A 21,817-nucleotide genomic window follows, 5' to 3' on the forward strand; every position below is an offset into this window, starting at 1 on the left:
TATTTAAAAAAATGATTACATATAATGATAGATGTATCGAGACACAGGAATAGGTATGTTTGATCTGACAGAACGGTGGTTCATTAAAATTGTCACGTTTGCGTTCGCGCAGGTTCCACAAGGTATGGAAATAAAGAAATTAAAAATTAAAAAGAAAAAAAAAACGTTTACAAGTTTTTTTTTATATAGATGTACATAAGAATATTTTGATGAGTACGTTTCAACTTATATAGGGATAGTATAATAAAATTGTGGGGTCTGCGTTCGCACCTGCCCTCCATAGAATGGAAATATGCACATACTTTAATAAACACCTTACATATCTATTTGCATAAGTATACTTTGATAATTATGCTTCAGTTTGAAGAAATATGGTATAATAAAATTATGGGGTGTTCCTTCGCACCTGATCTCCATAGAATGGAAATATGTCACAAAGTTTTTCCAGGTTTTTTAATATAGTTCCACAGAATATTGTGATAAGTGTTTCAGTGTGAACAGGTATGGTATAATAAATTATGAGGTTTATCTATTTTATTTTACTTTCATCATATTTTGCTTTGATTTTGATACCCCCAAGTTCAACCCAAATTTACAACCCTTCCTGTTCATAACCTATTATACTTTCACAAATCAGAGTCCATTTTCTGTAGGCTGTTTTTGAACCCAGTCAACGACGGAAACTTTTGGCCAGGATTATTGCGCACCTGTAATAAATTGAGATGATAATTTAATTCTTTACATGCTAAGAATCGTGCAATAAATACTTGAGAGTAAATGTAATTTATTTTACAGTACATTGTAGTGTTTTTGTTTTAGACCTTCTCCCAGCGTTATAGTTGTGTGGCATAATAAATTCACTCTCATATTCAAAATGATGCATTTTCATACTAAGCGATGTTTCATAATTTTTTTCAGAAAATATCGGATTCCTATCGGGGCTATAATAGTACTTTTAGTTGAATATGTCTCCAAGAATCCGCTTTCAGTTATTATAGGGCCCACAATATTGTTTTATCTGCTTAATAGTATTATAATATAGAAATTGCCAGGCAGATGGATTGTTCAAGGTAGAGTCTTTAAACAATGATGGAAGGAACAACGAGGAAAAATAATTAAAAAAAAAAAGAAATGGCAAGGCTGTAAAATTTCTAAAACCGCCAGGGAAGATATTTCCTTGAAAATAGCATCATTTGTAGATAGGAAGAAAAGTTTTTCAGAGCTTGCTGCTGAAATTATGTGAAGATGCAAATAAAAACATATCAGCTTGAACAGTGAAAAGGTTATTAAAAAGTGAATTTAAAGGATGCAAAGCAAAGAAAACCCCATATTTGTCTCAGACCGGCAGGCATAAACGACTGGAACTTGCAATAAAACGCAGAAAAATGTACACCTGATTTTTGGGGCAATATAGTTTGGTCTGAGAAAAGTTACTTCGAAGTAAGAAAACAGTTTCTATTTCCTAAATTGTGGTAGGAACAATTGAAATGTTTATGTGAATACACCTCCATAAGATTTTTTCCAAAATTGTTATAAATTCTCTATGTTTTACATCAGATTTTAGTGCCCCTAAAGCGATTTATATTTGCCGTACGAAAAGAAAGGCATTGGATCCTGATGGTGTGGTTCCAACTATCAAATCTGGAGTGGAAAGCGTACTTATTTAGAACTGCATGAATTCTTCAGGTACATGAATAATATACACACGTGAAAGCATAATTACCCCCACAATTTATACTAAAATGCTGGATAATTTACCAAAACTCTTTGACTAAATGCTTTCATCTTTCAACAAGAAAATTACCCATGCAATGCATCGGAAGTTCCAATATGCTTGTTTGAGAATAAAGGGATTACAGTGAAGTAGGCCCTTAATCCCCAGATCTCTATCACACTTCCTGATCCCATTTATAGAAAAGAATGAGAATACAAAATCTTCACCAAAAAAGAATTACTGGAAAAGTTCTATGAAAAGTGGCAGAAAATACGCCCTGTCACCTTCAAATATTCAATACTTAACATGTAAAAACAGATAAAAGATGTTATAAAGGCAAACAAAGGTCATACTAATTATTGAGAGTTATTGGAATAGATTTTTTAATATTTACTCTACTGTTCTTTGTTTGAATCACAATTTCGATTTTTCATTTAAGCTTTATTATTTTGCCAAGGCTGGATGACGCTGAGAGATAGAAACTGACTTGTCTATTGGTATATATTTTATACGCATAATAGTATTGAATATGAAAAATAAATAAATACATAAATAAGTACCATAAAAAGGGCCGACACATTATATATATATATATATATATATATATATATATATATATATATATATATATAATTATAAAACGCAAATGACCTTGTAACTGGTGCTGTGACCCAACATCCGCTTTACAACTTCCGGTTACGGATACGTACATTCACTAATCGTCAACGCTACAATAAAACGTATTGTTTTACTGTGTACGTTGCCAGCGTCCCAATTGTTTTTTTTTCAACGTTTAAATTATCCAAATAAATACATGTTAATACTTTCTACATTTTTATACATTGTTCATTTCCGTAATATGTTTAAGTTATTTTAACACAATTTTATCACAAATAAATCTACTTTAACCTATTGGCATTCATAAGAACATTTTACAACGGCGATTTGTCCATCGCCTTCGTGCTTTTAATAATGTATTCTCCATTTTTTAATACACCTTTCATAAAAATATTTATACACTGCCAATATAAATAAATAACCCCGAAAATATGTTGTTTTACATTTGCATTACAAATAAACAATCAACGCGACAATAAAAACGTATTGTTTCAATGTGTATGTTTTCAGCGTCACAGTCGGTTTTTTCGCGTTTAAATTAAAAAAATACATCCAAATTGTAATTTAACTTTCAGTATTATGGTATCTGTTCAGTGCACATTTACCTATAAGTATGGAAAACCACTTATAATTAAATGGCTGTAAGTTTTTTTAATACACAATTATAAACAGAACGACTCATAGAAATATATCTATATTCCTTTTTCATTTTAATATACTTTCATAGAAATGGTTTAGTTATGTCACAAAAATCTATTTTCTTTGCGTTACAAGTGTCATGCTCATACATTAATTCCAAAGCTAATATAACATATTGACCCAAGGGGTCACAGGTAGTTTAATATATATATATATATATATATATATATATATATATATATATACAGAGAGAGAGAGAGAGGGGGAGAGAGAAAGAGAAAAGAGAGAGAATGAAACGAGCTCATAGCTCTTTACAAATTTATAAACGATGAGGACGCGGAAAAATACGCTTCGAAGCTGTTGCTATCGCATAAAAAGCAAAGTAAATCGTTATATCCATATATATATATATATATATATATATATATATATATATATATATATATATATATATATATATATATATATATATATTACGCCCTAATAATTATTTAATACCAAAAGAAACTAGCGTTTCATCTTTCAGGAATCATTAGGGCAGGGTGTTACGATTACCACCAGTCGATCTGGCAACAGATGCCATGTCTGGCTTCATAGCAATGGCCCAATATATTCGGCTACCGTTAACCACTAGAATACTGTTGGAATTAAAACATTTATTTTTTAAATGTTTTAAAATATTTTAAGATGATCTGGGCATATGAGAAATACTGACCGTTTCTTTTTTCAACATACAGTGCTCAACGATAAGAAACGAGTTTCCTAAACAGACTTACATAAGTATTTAATATAATAATTAATAAATACATACAGACACTAGTGTTTCAACCTCTCGATACTCACAAGTGCAGGGTGTCACGATTAACACCAATCGATAGATTCGAATCTGGCACCACACACACACACACACACACACATATATATATATATATATATATATATATATATATATATATATTACTAACCGGACTCGTTAACGGGCGTTTATCCCCCTCGCAAAAAGGGGCAAAATAGTACGGGGCGATAGCATGCAGTTATTGTTTGAATTTAAATAAAAACATTTAAGGGAATGCGGAAATTAGTATGAATTAATAAAACAACGAAAAATGTTCATTAGAATAATTACGGAAAATAAAAACGGAAGTTTTAGAACTTAGGGATTATCACGTTATATGGTCTGTTTAGCGTGATAGGAACCAGTTGTAGCAGTAGAAGGAGTTTGCCCGTTATTCAAGTGTTCCTCTTATTTCCAACCTTTTCAGCAATAGTATTCAAGTAAATTCGAAGTTTATATCGTCTTTTTCTAACGTGTAAAACAACAATCATGGCTTTTTAAATTCAATTCTTTAAGTAGTGTCATTATAAGAACGCCGTTTTGAATAGACATTCTAATCTCACCATATTAAGAACGGCTTATAGACACCATAAATCACCCAAATTCAACAGGATAATCGTTGTCAGCATACCCATACGAAAACGCTATACAAATGCTCCTTGCCTGTGCCGGTAGGAGAGAATAGTACAGGCCTACAAATCTGGCAGCTAGTGAACCACAGTGCATAATACAAGTATTTATATCTGTATAAGTACTTTCTCCGCAAAATTTTTCTTAATAAGCATAGTCTAGAACCTAGATGTCATCATTCTAAAATTGTGGAGGTGTACCTAATGTTCAAATTTACCCCCGCCCAACAAAAAAATTTACGTGTGCACAATCTCTTGAATCAGACCGGAAAAGAAATTTAAATAAAATACTCCAGCGAATTCAATTCGCTATGTAATGAAATGTACGTTGAAACTTTATCGTAGATAATCGGTGTAAAAAAGTCGGTAATTGTAACTAAAACCAGACCCTAACTTGCAAATGTCTGTCAATTAATGTATGGAAGCAAAAAACAGAAAAAATATCTAAATAGGTAATGTTGCAGAATTTGACCCGGATTGTCAGGATATCCATTCAATCATGGATCGAGCGCGACGAATATTCATCGGATTAAACCGAGCTCAGTAATACACGCACACCAATGTTTAAACAATTGGTAAAACTGGAAAACTTGAAATGCACTAATTAAAAATACCAAAATCCTACCATATAGCGACTAAATATAAATTTTTTGTTAATTTTCTCAATACTTTTTGTCGAATTATTTATACACACTTTTTCTAAAAGAAAGATCAATGTTTTATTTTAAAAATTTAAATTTGTTAGATGCAAATACATATTTTTTAAAAGAGTATTTACATTATTTTTTTATTATGACTCAGCAGAGGTTTTTTGATTTAGAAAAGCTTTAACATCTGTTTACGAAAATCGTCAATTGTTAGGTAATCGAGCTATCAAGAAAAAGGAAAGAGGGCGAGAGAGGGAGAAAAAGAGTTGGGACGATTATATACAGCGACAGAATCAAGTAGATCGCGAAGGTTTTAATAAAGTATACAGAAATGAATTACCTACAAAAAAAGCGTAACTATGCTTGTAAAAAGTATACTGAGACAAAGGTCCAAATCGACCGAGTGAGTAATTTACTCATAGGGTAAAAGTAGGTATGATTGCGACGCCAGCGGGAAATAGAAGTGCTTATCGCGTGTTTACTGGACAAAGGGACTTAAAAAAAAGAAAAAAAAGAAAAGAAATAACTTTAAACAAGGCATAAAACTACGATGCAAGAAGCTTACAAGAACGAAATATTATTATCGCAAAGACACATGTCTACTAGCTTTTATATTAAAAGGCGCACGGCCATTCCCAGGAGAAAAACACTCCACAGGGAGTGAGTTTACAAAACCTGAAATTCTTTGAAAGACGTTACTGGAATAGAAAGCTTAATTACAATTAGGAATTAAAAGGGCTAATTGCTGACTCTTTCTGGTCAGACATTCGGGATAGGGACACATATGAAATTTGCTCTTAAATTTCCCGTTGACAGAGGAGCCTGATGCACTTTCCTAGATTAATTGGATGATGCTAACGACGATAGAGAGATACACGATGCGTGGTGTATATTAGAAATATACACACCTCAGAGACGAGACGTTTCAATACATGACACAACAATCGATGGCCTCTACAAAAAAACTCACACTACCAGAACAGATGCTGCTGCTACTACTACTACTACTACTACCACTACTACTACAACTACTACTAAGATATTAGATAAGATAAGTGAAGTCCTATTTTAATTATGCGATAATGATAGAGGGCGTTATGACTTTTTCTACGTAATATTTATGAGGAATTAATTTTATACAATAAAAAAGGTTTTGCATATTATCGGCAAATCAGAGGGTCACGTCGGTACATATTATTCCTAGGGAATAACAGAATGTCAATAATGATATCCGTCGTGTCTTCCTTTTATCTGCGATTAATTACAATTACTTTTTGTTCGTTTTTATTATTATAATTATTAATTAAGGTTCCTTTAGCACTGCTCTACTTGCGTAAAATAAGCTCGGAGCTCTTAAATCGATTTTAGGTAGTTCAAGGCGAGTTTATTCGATTTTCAATGTCATTACAATCCGAAAGTTTCAACAGCAAAAAAGTGATTCTATCTCAAAGGCAAATTAATTTCCTTCAGTTCACCTAATCAAAGCGCCACTCCGTTCACGGTTTAAGGTGTATTTCTGATATTAGGGATTTTTAATCAATTCTCCAACATTCTGTAACAAATTATCTCACGTTGTTGATTGGTAATTTCCTGAGTAGTACCGTGCAAATGATCTTTAGATAATATCCATTTTTGTCTCACTTTTTTTTTGCGGTTTCAAAAACACAGGGTGTTGTTTTCAGGTTAGGAAGTCTTCAATTAAATTATATGAAGAAATTACTTGGGATTTTCTGAAAGCGCTCCGTTCGTATTGACAACAATATGACAAGACCATATGGCAATTAAAGAACGTCGTCATTATTGATTGAAACATTATCCTCGAGGGACTTTTGTTTTTGATGAGTGGCAACCCATCCTTAAACGTGATAGTATTATTATGTACTATACTATCAGAGAGATGTTCGGCCAGTATATGCTATCGATTGATATGAAATAGTGAGTATACAGAAACAATGTATAAAAGTGCAAGTTAGTGTATCAGAATTAATATGAACGCGCAAAAACTGAATGTATCCGCGCGCGGAAACAAAGATGGCGATCAGTGAAAACAATACGGAAGACATTGGACAATAAAGATCTTAGGATCATTTCCTTAAGATTATATGAAAAATATGTTATATAAGAGAGATGCAATCTGTTGAAAAAATTGCAAAGAAAAACGAACGGAAAAATACAAAAGAGCAAGTATGTAATTTACAGGCTTACAATATTTTGTGTGTATGAGTTAACAGCCTTACAAACATCAGTAAATAATAATTAATTGATTAAGTAATATGTATCGATGATAAATTTATCAAAGCAGATCTTAAAAGAAATTAAAATCACCCTCACACGTTTTGTAGTGTTTTTAATGTATTTTAAAAATCTTTAGAACTTATGAAACACACCCACCCAATGCCTTCTTTTATTCCAACCACCAAAGCTGGAAAAATGCTAACGATTACATGTCTCACTACGTCGCTAAGAAGCATGCTCTGTATCTTCGTTAAATATTTATGGAAAAGTGATCCTTATTTTAAAATGTAAAATTTAAATTATTAAAAAGAAAATCTTTTTTTTTTTAAATTATCTTATGATGTCATTGTGACGTATTAGACAGAAAAAAAAGGATTTTTATGACGGAAACTACGCTGGGTTTCGTAAAAATCTCAATTCTTTTTTAAATGTGTAAACAAGTAAAGTATGTCATTTTTTAACGTAAGAAAACATCGTATTTGCTTTTTTTTGTTTGTTTGTTGGAAAGCATTTCTAACTTGCAATCAATGTTCAAATAAAATGGTCATAAATAAATAATTTCGGACGCGAAGAACGTACAGCTTTTTTTTAAATCACGTACAAATTGAGTACAGAAACTGGGGCACCCCTCTTACACTTTTTCCTTTTCTATGTTTTTTTCCAATATGTCTGCGGATGATTATCGATAAACGCTTAAATCCAAGGTTATTAAAAAGATTGCAAAAACACTTTTCAGAACCTATTTACGGTCCCAAATTTGGTTGGCCCCCTTCTGTTCCCCACCCGCCGTTATTATTATTTTTGGAGAAAAGTTCAATGTGTTCCCCTTCCTCCGTCAATAATTTTTTTTACATATTACCAACATTTTAAAATGTGTTTTTGCATTGAAGTACCTGCCCTATTTATAAAATAGTATTTTCAAGTATAATTCAAGTATTACGATATATTGTTCTTCGTAAATTATTAAATCAAAATGCAGATTTGTTGCAAACCACACTCCCTATGTTAAATAATTTATTTCTAATTAAAAACTTTATTATTTCAGCACGGATCGTTAAATTCAAAAGTACCTTTTTGTAAGTGATTTCACGCGAATCTATGTAAAAAAGCGAGGTGGGCTGAAAAGACCTTTCTATAAGAGGGATGTAATCCGTTAAAAAAATGAAAAACGAAATAAAATATACAGTGTGTATTGTACACGGTCACCCTAGTCTTTTGTATGCGTGCGTTTAAAGCCTTTAAAATATCGAAAAATAGTAATAAATTAAGTAACATTGGACGGTGAGACCGTATAAATTAAAACACTTTTATTTTATAATATTTAAAATGAAAAAAATGATATTGTTCAAAATTATAAAAAAAAATTCGATATTGTGTAAAATAAATAAAAATGTTTATCGTTTATAATTATGAAAAGTTCTGTATATATTGTTTAAAATAAATACAAATGGATATTCTTTAGAAAAATAATTCGTATTGTTAATTTTTGTGAAATGTATTTTTGCTTACGTCTTGATTTCTTCACGCATGCGCATCATAAAACAAATGCGGAAACAGGGTTTCAACGCCCAAGCAAGACTATTTGCGTTTAATAATATAAGAGATATATAGATATGAAGTGGAATTGAATAAAATCATTGAAATATTACAACAATTATATAAATTCTTTATCATTCCGTTTCCCTTTAAGAGGAGTGGGCACTCGCAAAACCCACTTAATCATGTTCACTTACTAATTAATGTGCATGTTCATTCAGAAAAATAATAAAACAGTGTATTTTTTATATAAAATATAATTTGCTATTGATTTAAAAATTTATACGCTGTTTCATTTTATTTTTAGATAATTAGTAAATAATTAAAACAAATTAACCTCTTGCATAAATTCAGCTTTAACTCTCGGTTGTTGGTTAGAAGTTACCTCTACAATAACTAATACGAAAGCAAGGTTTTTAATCATTTTACCTGTATTATGAATTACATGAAGTACCTTTTCCGACTTAAGTGATATTCCCACACATTTTCCACCGCTATAAACTTCGACGTTCTTACCGTGTATCTTGTCGAACTCGGAAACTTGCACGGACTTTCAGAGAAAAGAAAAAAAAAACTTTATTTTATCCATCCATGACCAAGTAGAAGTCTTAAGCAATTCACAATTGTATAATTACTATCGCACGTACTAACGATTGGCTTATCAATCTCCGGCTATTTAGTACCAAATTTTACCTGCTGTTTTATGCGATGCCAAATGGCTGCTGACCGCCGAGTTCAACAAGATTCACTTAAAGAAAGTCAGATTTTCCATCACCGAAACAATGTAAGAACAACACTGAAAATGAGAACAGCAGTCTGAGTTATTCAAGTAATCCAATTTATCAATCTCTTTTACTTCTCATCAATTTTCATTTTTAATATGCGCGTGAATGCCAATTCTTAAAAAAATGAAACAAAGCGAATTAGCTCATTTGCGTTCTTCGCCGAATTGAGCTTGCTCCTCGGTTCAGTAATAATCGTTTTCTTTTTTTTACTTACAATTCTTTCAAAATCATTGAATAATCCGATCTCAAATGCAATTGTTTCTAAGAAATATTCTTTAATTGAATTATCTTTGCATCAGTTGGATTATCCGTACGACTGTTCCAATCGCAGACATTATTCCTACGACGTCTCACGTTACGTTAGCTGCTACCTGTCAAAATTAAATAATAATGCACTCTTTATATGGTTGATACTGACAAATAGTTTTTTTTTTATCTTTACCTAAAATCAATCATCTGTAGAAACTATTGTACAGTACACCGACCATTTTTCAACGGAATGTCCGAATAATTGACACGAATTGATAATTTATAGTATTTGGATTTTTAAGACTATTTTTCCCATCTTGGATGTAATTTTCACAGCTTTTCGGCTGATGTAACCCCATATACTTCAGAATCTTTATTCCTGAGTTATCCATAAGGATTGGTGAGTTTGACAACACACCCTTAAGGAAGAGCAATTCTTTCATAGATTTTGATTGATGATGAAAGAATTGATCTTCCCCAAGTTCTTGTGCTAATAATCTTGTTCCTCTATCGTTTACGTTCCGTCTTGAGATGGATATCCACTGAAAGAGTAGCTACGCTTATATTTGTGCAGCAAAGGTGGCTCAAGCTACAGAAAGACTTCTTATGAGTTGACACATTTTATGCAGGGATAAGCAGAGAGCATATACAACACGGTATGCCGAAACGGTCACCCATTTAGCATTGGCTTTGCTTACCTTCGCTTAATCTCAGTGATCTGATATTATCACCATTATGACAATATGATTAAGTCGTTTATGATAATAAATTCTAACATGCGAATAGAAGCCAGCATAATCTAAATGTTCAAAAGTATTGACAGTTATACAAAATTTAAAAACTTAAAGGCATATATAAAATGTAACAGTTGATTAAAATCTCAATAGAATGCTATTTATTTGGAACGTTTAAATGAATTCATGTGAAGATTCATAATAAGCTTTAAAATATTTGAAACAAAAAGAACGAGGTTTGTGTATACAAGAATATCGCTCTATATAAATAACACAGTAGATGTATGTGTCTGTGTGTCAATGTTTCACCGATAAACTCTTTTACTATTAGTCATATAACAAAAGGATGGAGTACTGTTCCACATCTGGACAGGGGCTGCTAGAAAGGACTTATCCTGCTTTGATAGTGTTCCAAATAGACTTCGTAGCCTTGTGGGGGATGCCCTTTTCTCTTCCCTGCAACCTCTTTCTCACAAAAGAGCTGTGGCGAGTTTGTCTCTGCGTTATCGTTATTTTCATGGCAGGTGCTCGACTGATCTCCAATCTATTGTCCTCCCTCGCCAAACTTTCACAAAATGTTTATGTAAAAAAAAAAACACCGCTATTCACATGAAATTGTAATCGTGCACAGCGGATTCTTTATAATGAGTAAACACTTTGTGTGGATGGGTGTTGAAATACAACCTGTTTGCTTAAACTTGGCGATATATTTATATTTCTTTCTGTGCATACCCAAATCCAATTCATTTCTAAGGCGTCTGCTAGTAAATACGTATTAGTTATAAACCCCTTTATAATATATTCCTTGCTTTGTGAAAACATCTTTTAATCTTAGGTTCCGAGATTATACATATTATTATTATGTTTCTAGTATTTGTATGATTTCAATTTCACAATTTAATTAATTTGTAATAATTCATTATTTTCGCATTTCGTACAAATTTTCTATAACGGAGCTGTATACAAAAGGAAAATAGCCACAAGACATTCCGTTGTGGAAATTGTTAATAAACAACAATCCAAATACATAACGAAATACAGGAGAAAATAATAATAATAAAAAAGAATCCATATCTAAAGTTTCATCCAATCACTCTGAAGGATTAGTGATGGCTCTGCTATTTCAGTTATAGAGGTGAAAGGTAGATTAAACCGCTCTTTTGAATACAAACGTAACCTGTAGAGGAAAATTCTATTTCTACTATAATCGTGACAGATTCAGAAATATGGCATTTCAAATATAAGCAAATTAGGTTGAAGCAATTTTTATATCAAATATAAGCATAATAGGTGACGGAATATACTATTTCAAATATAAACGATGCAGGTGGATAAAGATGCCATTTTAAATATAAGCGATACAGATGGATGAAAATACTCTTTTAAATATAAGCGGGACAGATGGAGCAAAATGCTATTACTAATGTAAGAGTTATAGGTGGATGTAATTACTATTTACAATATTAGCATAACAGTTGAATAAAAATGCAAGCGTCATAAGTGACAGAGAATGTTATCTACATATCTATATATCTATAAAAGTGAACATGTCTGTCCGTCTGTCTATGTGTCTGTGTACATTTCCCTACGCAATAAATCTGTAAATTTTTAGTCTACAGACTCGAAAATTGATAACAGGGTACTGAAATTTGGGAAAATCTATGTGATCGGTTCTTGGCCAGAAATTTGGCTGTTAAAGGGTTAAAGTTCAACGATTTAACATTTGGCAACTACACTAAACTCCTCCACCAATTTTGGGTATAAACAATTGAAATTTTAGATATAGGTTCCTTGGACATGGATCTAACTTAATAACTTGATTTGACTCCAAAACAATACATGTTAAGGGGTCATAATAGGAGTCAAATTTACACGAATTGTAATTTTGGGTTTGGAGCCATGAGTAACCCCAGTAAATTATAGATGGATGGCAGATGTAGGTTAAACACATGGGTATATAATAAGCTTTAAGGTTAAAAATATACTTTACATTCTAAATTTGTTAAAAAAGCTATCATAACCTTTTCTGTATTTGTTTAATTAAATTAATTAATAAAGCATAGACGCTTTTTTAGTATTTACTAGATTTGAAACATCAAACGGCCCTAGTTGTCTCCCTTTAACTGTTATAAGATTATATATTAGAAGGAAAAAAGAATAAAATATTAAATAATAAAAAAAGAATATGATCCTTAACTTGGAATGTTGTATGAGGATTAATAAGGTAATGCCATTCTTGATTTCACTATTTAATAAAATATTAACCTAAAACTGGTCTTAAATCTAAGTAATTTGATAGTCGATATCATGCAAACATTGAAACCACAATTGGGCGAATACGAAACTAAAAATAATCGTAATGCTAGGTTCTCCTAGCCATATTATAAATATAAAAATAAAATTCAAGAAATTGTTCTTTTTAAATTAATTATGTGAAATACAGAACTATAGAAATCTTATTTAGGAATTCAATGAATAGTATTATTTAAATATATTAAATGGCTACGAGTTTTTTGTGGAAACCTCTTACGACAGGTTTTTAAATGAGGACACGAAACTTAGGTGATATATTAATATTTAAATATGCCCTTGAGAAAGGATGCGTCCTGAATAAATGTTTTCGCATGCTTCATTTCCTTTAAGGTGAATTTCTTTAAAAAAAAACTGTTCTATTGGTAAGTGTTTTTTTATTCAAGAAGTCCGAAGAAAGGCTGGTTATGTGAACATTTTCAAACGCCATAATGCTTGAAATTGTCCAACCGGTATTGAAACAATTGTTACTTACAATGAAATACACATTTTATGGTTTCATGATCAGCAATCCAGGAATTGATAATTACTGCCAATCAAAGATTCGGAATCAGTCACAAAGGTATTTTAACCCCGCCGTTCGTTATTCAATCCAACTGCCATTTAGAACTATTATGGGAAGCAAAGATAATAGTGTATGCAGAGATGTATTTAATAGCGCATTCATATATATATATATATATATATATATATATATATATATATATATATATAAGCGAAAACTATGTATCTATGTATGTATGTATGTATGTATGTATGTGTGCCAAACGTCGCTGAGTTTATTTGTGAAAAAATGTGTGAATTTGTTTATATCATCGTCAGTTACTATTCCAAAAGTGTTTGTCTCAACCAAACTATTGATTTAAAAAAAAAAGTAAGCGTCTTTAATTTATGTCGGTGGACTGTTTACATTTTGACTATACGTCGCTGAGTTTATTTGTGAAAAAATGTGTGAATTTGTTTATATCATCGTCAGTTACTATTCCAAAATTGTTTGTCTCAACCAAACTTTTTATTTTAAAAAAATGTAAGCGTCTTTAATATATGTCGGTGGACTGTTTACATTTTGACTATACGTCGCTGAGTTTATTTGTGAAAAAATGTGTGAATTTGTTTATATTATCGTCAGTTACTATTCCAAAAGTGTTTGTCTCAACCATTTTTTTTTTATTTAAAAAAAAAACAACAAAGCCGGAGACCAGTACCCGCATTAAGCTGCTCTACAGTTTGACTTGTTGCTGGCTATCTTGCTCTTGCTTGTTGCTGGATGTCAACATTTTGAACCGAGAGAGAGATTTAACTGTCGTACAAAGCTAAAACTCTGTAACACCATCTTTGTATAGATACTCCCTCAGGTAGTTGTCTATTATAAAAAAAAAGAAAAAAAAGTCCTGTGGGTATAAAAAAAAGCTGTGACGTGTGTACGCCGGTAATGCTGGATGCATGTAACAATTATTCTGCCATCATTATATGTATCTATGTATGTATGTGTGTGTAAGTTTATATGTGTATGTGTGTATATATTTATATATGTACATGTGAGTTTATATGTATTTGTGTATGTGTGTATATGTGTCTATGTGTATGTACGTTTGTGTGTGTACATATATACATTTATAAACGTTTGTATGCATGTATGCGTGTAAATGCATGTATGTGTATGCATGCAGGTGCGTATGTATATGTATTTGTATGTATGCATGTATGTGTGTATGTGTATTAATGCATATATATGGATGGGTATGTATATGTAGGTAAGTGTATGTATATATGTGCATATGTGTACGTATATGTATGTGTAAGTATATATGTGTATGTATTTGTATATGTGGATGTATATGTAAATATATGTGTATGTATGAATGTGGGTATGTATATGTATGTTTGTGTATTATGCATTGCGTATATATGGGTATATATGGGCGTAGGCTTATAGACATGTATGTATGCATGTATGCATGTATACATTTATATGTATGTATACCAATGACCGTCTTGTTTATGTTTGCATGTGTGTATGCATATATATGTGTGCGTATTGTGTATGTACGAATGTATATATGTGTGTGCGTGTATATATATATATATATGTATAACAATGACCGTCTTTAGTGTCATGTCTGCTTCAGCATGTGAATTCGCTGGCAGGACTATATGTCTTTTTTCGGGCTCATAAACTTTACGTATCTGAGGGAGTAGCACTCGTCTGACAAGACGTTGCAATCATCATTATGTATGTGTGTATGTATGTATGTTTGTGTGTCTGCTAAAAAACTTTCGACAGGCAGAACAAAAATTCACAAATTTTGTATCATATGAAAGCCCCATCCTTCGCCCGACAGATATCGACAAATTTGCCAAAAACGTTATTTTTTTTTCACCCTGAAATAAACACGTTTCTACAGGGGGTGGTCAGCAAAAACCGCCCTCTCATGACGAGATATGTTCTACGCATGCGTCAGACGACGTCATGGCCTGATTTAGTTTAAATATTTGAAGAATTGACGCAATTTCATGTGCGTCATGTTAGCTCAGTTGGTTAGAGCGTTGGGTCATTATCTGAACTTTGGGGTTCGAATTGTGGTGTGAGATTTTTTTTTTTTTTTTTTAAATTTTAATATTGAAGCAGTGTTATTTAAGCCATTTTTCACGTAACGTTCGTTTTTCTGCTTTTTATTTTACTTAACTTATTCTTAGATTTTCATAACCACCCCCCACCCAACCGACCACACACACCTACAAACATCGGGCAACGCCGAGCACCCCCCGCTAGTATATATATAATCATCAAATCAAAATTTTCTATAACTGTTTAATTTACTATTAATAATAATCACATATCCCTTGGGATAAAAAATACATGCTGTTATAAATAATATTAAGGAAAAATGCTATGCGTTCATCTGTAAAAATCATTGAAATTGTTATAAAATAATACTTTAAATAAATAAAATAATATGTGTCTCTATTTATTTGTTGCATTTTGTCGAAATTTAATTCAGTCATTGTATCGAAAATCTCAATTCTTAATACTGCAGGTAAAAAACACATCTATTATGAAATTGATCGACTAGAAAAGTTGCTAGAACTATTTCCATAGAAATTAGCGATCCGTCATTTGCTATTTTCATTAAGGGTTTTATTATTTATATATCAAAATGATATACTCCAGTTAACTCCCCTGTGTTCTGAGAATTCTTTGTTAACTATTACTATCAAACTATATAATTTGATAAATTTCAATTTTGATTGTAATTATTTTTTTACTCGCTTATTTTTCTTCATTTCTGAAATTCGATTTTCGGCATGATAAGTAAATTTGTAATAGTGCTTTTATCCGAAAGCCATTTATTTCCAATTGAATGATACTGAACAAGCACCAATAATTATTTGCAAAACAGGTAATAATCTTTGTCTTCTACAGTAAAAAATCGCCTTGATTTTATTCACATTAATGAATCATATCATTTGGGAGGTATGTGTTTATTTAAGAATTTTTACTGTTTTACTCGAATTGACGACAAAATTTGATTTAGTAACAATTTGTTTTAAAATAGGAGAATATTTATTTTTTTTACTTGACCGACATCGGGTTACTCACCAATCATCATTTCCATGTGTGTGAAAGGTGATTACGTACGTGTGTAAGCACATGAAGGTCATCAACGTATAATTATATGGATTTTCTTCCGCCTGCATAGTTTCCCATTCTTCTTGTCATTTTATCCATCCTTGCTATCTGAAATTGTTTGAATATATCCCCTTCGTATTTATCTTGCACGTATTGTTCTTTTCATACTAAACATCGTTTACTTTCTTTTCTTTCATTGATATATGAAAAAAAAAATCTGACACTTATCTGCTTCACCAACCAACCTGATGATTCTCTCCGTCTCATTCTCTCGTGCCTTACGCTTCTTTCAATCACAACAGTCACCATGTATCTAAATACTTTGCATCTCTCTAACAAAATCCCGGAGCTTATCTACTTATTCCCTCTTTCTTTACCTTTCACCCGTTGGTCTAATGGGATTGCGAAATCAACAATTTGACACATTCTTTTATTCCCATCCAAAATTTCCATACCGGTTCTTCTGTAATAGTGCCGTCCGTTTCGATTTCTAAGTCCCAAAGGATTTTTTACGATTAATTTCTGGATTGGTTCTGGCCTTTGCATAGGACATCGTTTGGTCGGAGAAATTATAATATTTCGCAGATTTCCCAATAGATTATCGAAATACCCTCGAGTTTTCCATTTAGCCTGCACATAGATCATTGCTTTGTACTGGTGTAATTAGCGATTTTGTTTGCCTTTTAATTTTTATTATTATTATTGTTATTAATAGTAGTTGTAGTAGTAGTAGTAGTACTAGTAGAAGTAATAGTAGTAGCAGTAGCAGTAGTAGTCACAAACGGTCAACACACGCTTCGTCAATAATGATTGTTCAGTGATAGTAATGTATAGTGTTGAGTGACAAGAAACCCCTTAAGACAAACAATATTCTCTTCGTATATCGATAAATATCGGAAATGATTTTGTGTAATCACAACAGCCGCTTACCATTTATTTCTCAGTACCAGCAATCATTAATTTTTCTGTCACAATTAGCTTTCCAAAGGCCCCAATATTACCTGCACTCTTTTAATGAAGGTCTGAGTATCACTCCCTCCCTCTCCCTCTCATTCTCTCTACTGTCTTTCGCTCTTTTTAATCAAATTCAATCCTCACAATCAGAAAAGGCAGTAACCTCCCTGAGGCGATGGTGTCATAAGTGCTTGTGTAATTTTTGGTTGGAATAATTACTTCGATTTCTTGCAGTTTTTCTTTCTTTTGTTTGTGTTCTATTTTTTAAACTTGTATTTTTTTAATTTATATAGCCACTTCTACACAGCCATATCTTTGATTATATAGTCACTTCTCAGCCATATCTTCGATTAACATTTCTTCTATTTCCTTTTTCTTTTTCAGAAGTGTTCGTATTGTTTGCATTTCCGTTTCTTTATAAATAATTACGCCATACGGGCTGTTGAAACTAGAAAATGAACTATTTATCAGGTTTTCGTTCTTGTTTGCTGTTATCCTGTCTAGGTTGCTCGCTTGGATTAGTTTATTTATTGATACTTCCTTGCCTGAGATGATCTTTGGATTTTCGTTTTCCTTTGCTCTCTCAAATTTGTGTCTCTACCATTTGTCCACATGTTCGCAGTGAAATTTTTTTTATGTAGTGTTCAGTTTACTTACGTCTCCTAATCGTCGCGCTTGTTATTATATTCTTATTTGGATCACATTGATTCATTAACTTATTGTGTGATATATCGTTCTCTTTCTTTGTCCAGAGAGGCTGTATTGTTTGGTATCGTCGGCTTGTCTATCTCAGCTTTTATCTAGTTTATTCAAATCGTATTGTTCTATGAAGCTGTCAATAATGATTTTATTTCTCTTTTTGGTTGCTATATTACTAGCTTTATTTAGGTATTTACTTGAGCTCCTTTTTGTCATCCTCAAGAATCGCAGCTTTTGTTTCCCACTCGTCTTTTCTGGCCTTGATTTCCATTTATTTGTTCGTTGTATACCTGGTTTTGACACTGTCTCTTACTGCGTTGATTAACTATTCTATATTAATAGTTATGTATGTTTCCAATTCTTTCTTATGTCATTCACACAGTTTTCTATAATTCTACTCCACTTCCCCTGCCTTTCCCTGTTACACAGTGTCTGTCAATTTTCGATGTGTAGTGCACTTTACATGTTAATTAGTTTTTAAATCTTCTAGCCAAGATGTGTGAGTTCGTCTTTGTTCTAGCATATGAATGGTTCACAATACCCTACTGTCTATGATTGTTTTTCCTTTACTACGAAAGTCGTTTCCAAAGTAAGGCCTTCTATAATCAAACTCAAAACTAGATCTTGATCTACGAATACGAAAAAGCTACAATTAAAACGAGTTACCGACTGTGTTCTAGAATTCAATTTTCTATATAGTCACGACCATTCGCAATGCGCTTTTGCCAGAAATTCAATGACGCATATCTGCTGCAGACCCACGCCCACGACTGGCTTGCTTTCTTAACCTCTCACACCGTCAATATCTGAAACATACGGATTAAGCTTTCACGCAATTGATTCATTAGCTCAGTCATCATAAACATGCAATGTGTTATCCCTCTGATTCATTTGGCGGAATAAAATAGGAGGCATTTCTTTTGGAACGACTCTCGTATGTTCATGCTATATAATTAAGTTTCTAAGAGTTTTTGTATTCTTCTTAAGTATTCTATCCCTTTCCTCTATATCATTTTCATCAATTTGATGGTGTCTGCTTCCTAATCTTCTAAATATTTATAGGTATAATGTTCACCTGGTGTCCTTATCAACACTTTGTTTAGTAATTTCATATTTTCCCAGATCTCAAGTTTACATTCTCATATCTAGCAGTGCACGTTTGTTTTAATCCGAGTTGCATGTGTATGTCTTGACAAAATATTCAGGTAGTATTTATGAGCATTTGTAATTCCCTTTTGCTTTTTCCAAATAGGTTCAGCTCGTCAATATATCTGAGGTTGTTTATTATTTCTTCTGTATCAATGAACTTGTATGCAGCATTACATTGTCTGCATGTGAATTTAAGTGGCATCATGTCTGTAATGAATAATAGATGATATCGTGAATTACCATAGAAGATGCGTCTATGTATAGTCTCCACAGATATTACTCTTTACAATGCCTGTCATTTGTTATTTCACTAATTAATTTATATTTAATTAATATAATGAAGAAGCGTTACAGGAATGAAACTGCATGTCTACAAGTTCTACACCCCCATTACGAATCCCCTCCCATTGTCTCATCACCACCCTCCCCCCCAAAAAAAAGTGACACCAAAGAACCGAAAATAGCCAAGAAGGACGGAAAGGCCGAGGAGAGAGCGCCGATCAGACCTCCGCTGGACAAGCGCGGAGAGAACTAGGACCTTGAGGAGGCTTAGTACAACTCAAATATCAGTATATACCAATGGTCGCTCCCAGCGAGAAATCAATAGTAAGAGGCTATTTTGATGACGGAAATTTATTTGCAAATATTATCGAAAGAGCTGGAGAGAGCTGGACGTCTGGGGAGACTAGTTGCCACTCAGATTCCAGCGAACACCAAAGGTTTCCAATCAGATCTTTGATTACTTGTGTGACAACTCCATGTGAGCCGCCAATAATACTAATCATCATCATCATCATAATAATAATAATAATAATAATAATAATAATAATGATAATGATAATGATAATGATAATAAAAATAAAAATAAAAATAAATAAATAAATAAATAAATAAAAAAAAAGAAAAAAAAGTAAAAATACATTGAATTTTATATTCATTACACAAAGTAACATTTTTAAACACTTTTTGAATGCTGTTAAGATTTCACCTGTCGGGCTGATTGCCAAGAACGGATCCTTGACGAGTACTCTACCCAGTGTCCCTGCAGCGGAAGCTACTAGAAGACTGAACCCCATCACGGGTAATGGGGTATAACTCCAATGATTTCGACGATCGTTTTTCTAACCACAATTATAATAACCAACAATCAGAAGTTTCAAATGTTACTTTTCTAGATTAAAGGAGTTTAAGTTTAAATCTTTCTCATCTATCTGTGGATTACTCAAACGGTAAAGGACACAGCTAAATATCTTTTTTGTTTTTTTTTGGCTGATAGAACCTTAGTAATTATATACATTTTGAAATGAGTATCAATCCATACACACACATATATGTGTTTGTGTGCTTCTGTGTGTGTGTGCGTATGTGTGTGTATGTGTGTGTATATATAATATCCAATATAGAATTGTTTCTGTAATTCGAAATCTGCGTGAATTCATTTCACTTCCGTTGCTGTTTCCATACGGCGGTTGGTGCTTGTGTATTAGCCCCGCAATCAGTGGGTTTCTTTAATATTTCAGCCATTTGCGTTACTTCTATACGTTGTATCTGCTAAGCAATTACGCTTCTTTTAATTTAACCCGTACTTATCTTTTCTTTTTTTTTCGAAATTACCCTTGTACTCCTACGAGTATCTGTGTTTGACTTTCTTCATCTTCGCTATGCCTTTTATCTGTTTGGCTAGTTCAGTGTATTTGTTTCGCTGTTTCGTCTCTTTATTCAAACTATGATCTACTGAAACAGTGAAATCTGCGATCTGGAAAGGTTTTTCCATTCTTGCATACTATTATTACATACGATATCTTTGCTTGGATGGGGTTATCTGTTTGATGTCCATGTAGCATACAATTTTATGGTTTTATCTTTTAAGTAATCGTACCAGTTTCTGCTTGTACCATTTGTCCGTGTGTTCAAGATGTAGTTCTAAGCAAAGTTCCCAGTGCACTGCTTTCCCAAACCTGGCCATGTATATTCTCATATTTTTTTGGGTTAGATGGTGCATTTATCATTTCATTTTTTTTTTGCCATTGAGTCTGTATTTGCTGTTTTCTTGCGTGTTATCGATATTTGTTTTGATATGGTTTGCTCTAATCACATTATTTTATGCGACTGTTAATAGTCATCCACTTTTTCCTTGTTGTCTTTTTCGCAACCAGGTTCATGTCTTTTCATGATATTCACCTTTTATGATTCTAATGAACATTCCGTGTAGCTGTGTGTCTCCTCACTATTCATCTCTCGTTTGCTCTTTGCCTTTCCGTTCACTGACTTGCTCATTTTTACAATGTCTCTTGCTGTGGTGATTAGTTTTCATTATGTTCGATATTTTTATAATTCGTTTTCTCGTCATATAGAGTCTTCTATACTTACCAATCCTCTTCCCTCGAGTCAACTTACACAAAGTCAGTCACTTTCTTGGGGGCGGTGCATTGTCCATAGTCATAAGTTTCCTG

Source organism: Euprymna scolopes, chromosome 17 (assembly GCF_053919585.1).
Source record: "Euprymna scolopes isolate OS-2025 chromosome 17, ASM5391958v1, whole genome shotgun sequence".
Taxonomy (NCBI): domain Eukaryota; kingdom Metazoa; phylum Mollusca; class Cephalopoda; order Sepiida; family Sepiolidae; genus Euprymna; species Euprymna scolopes.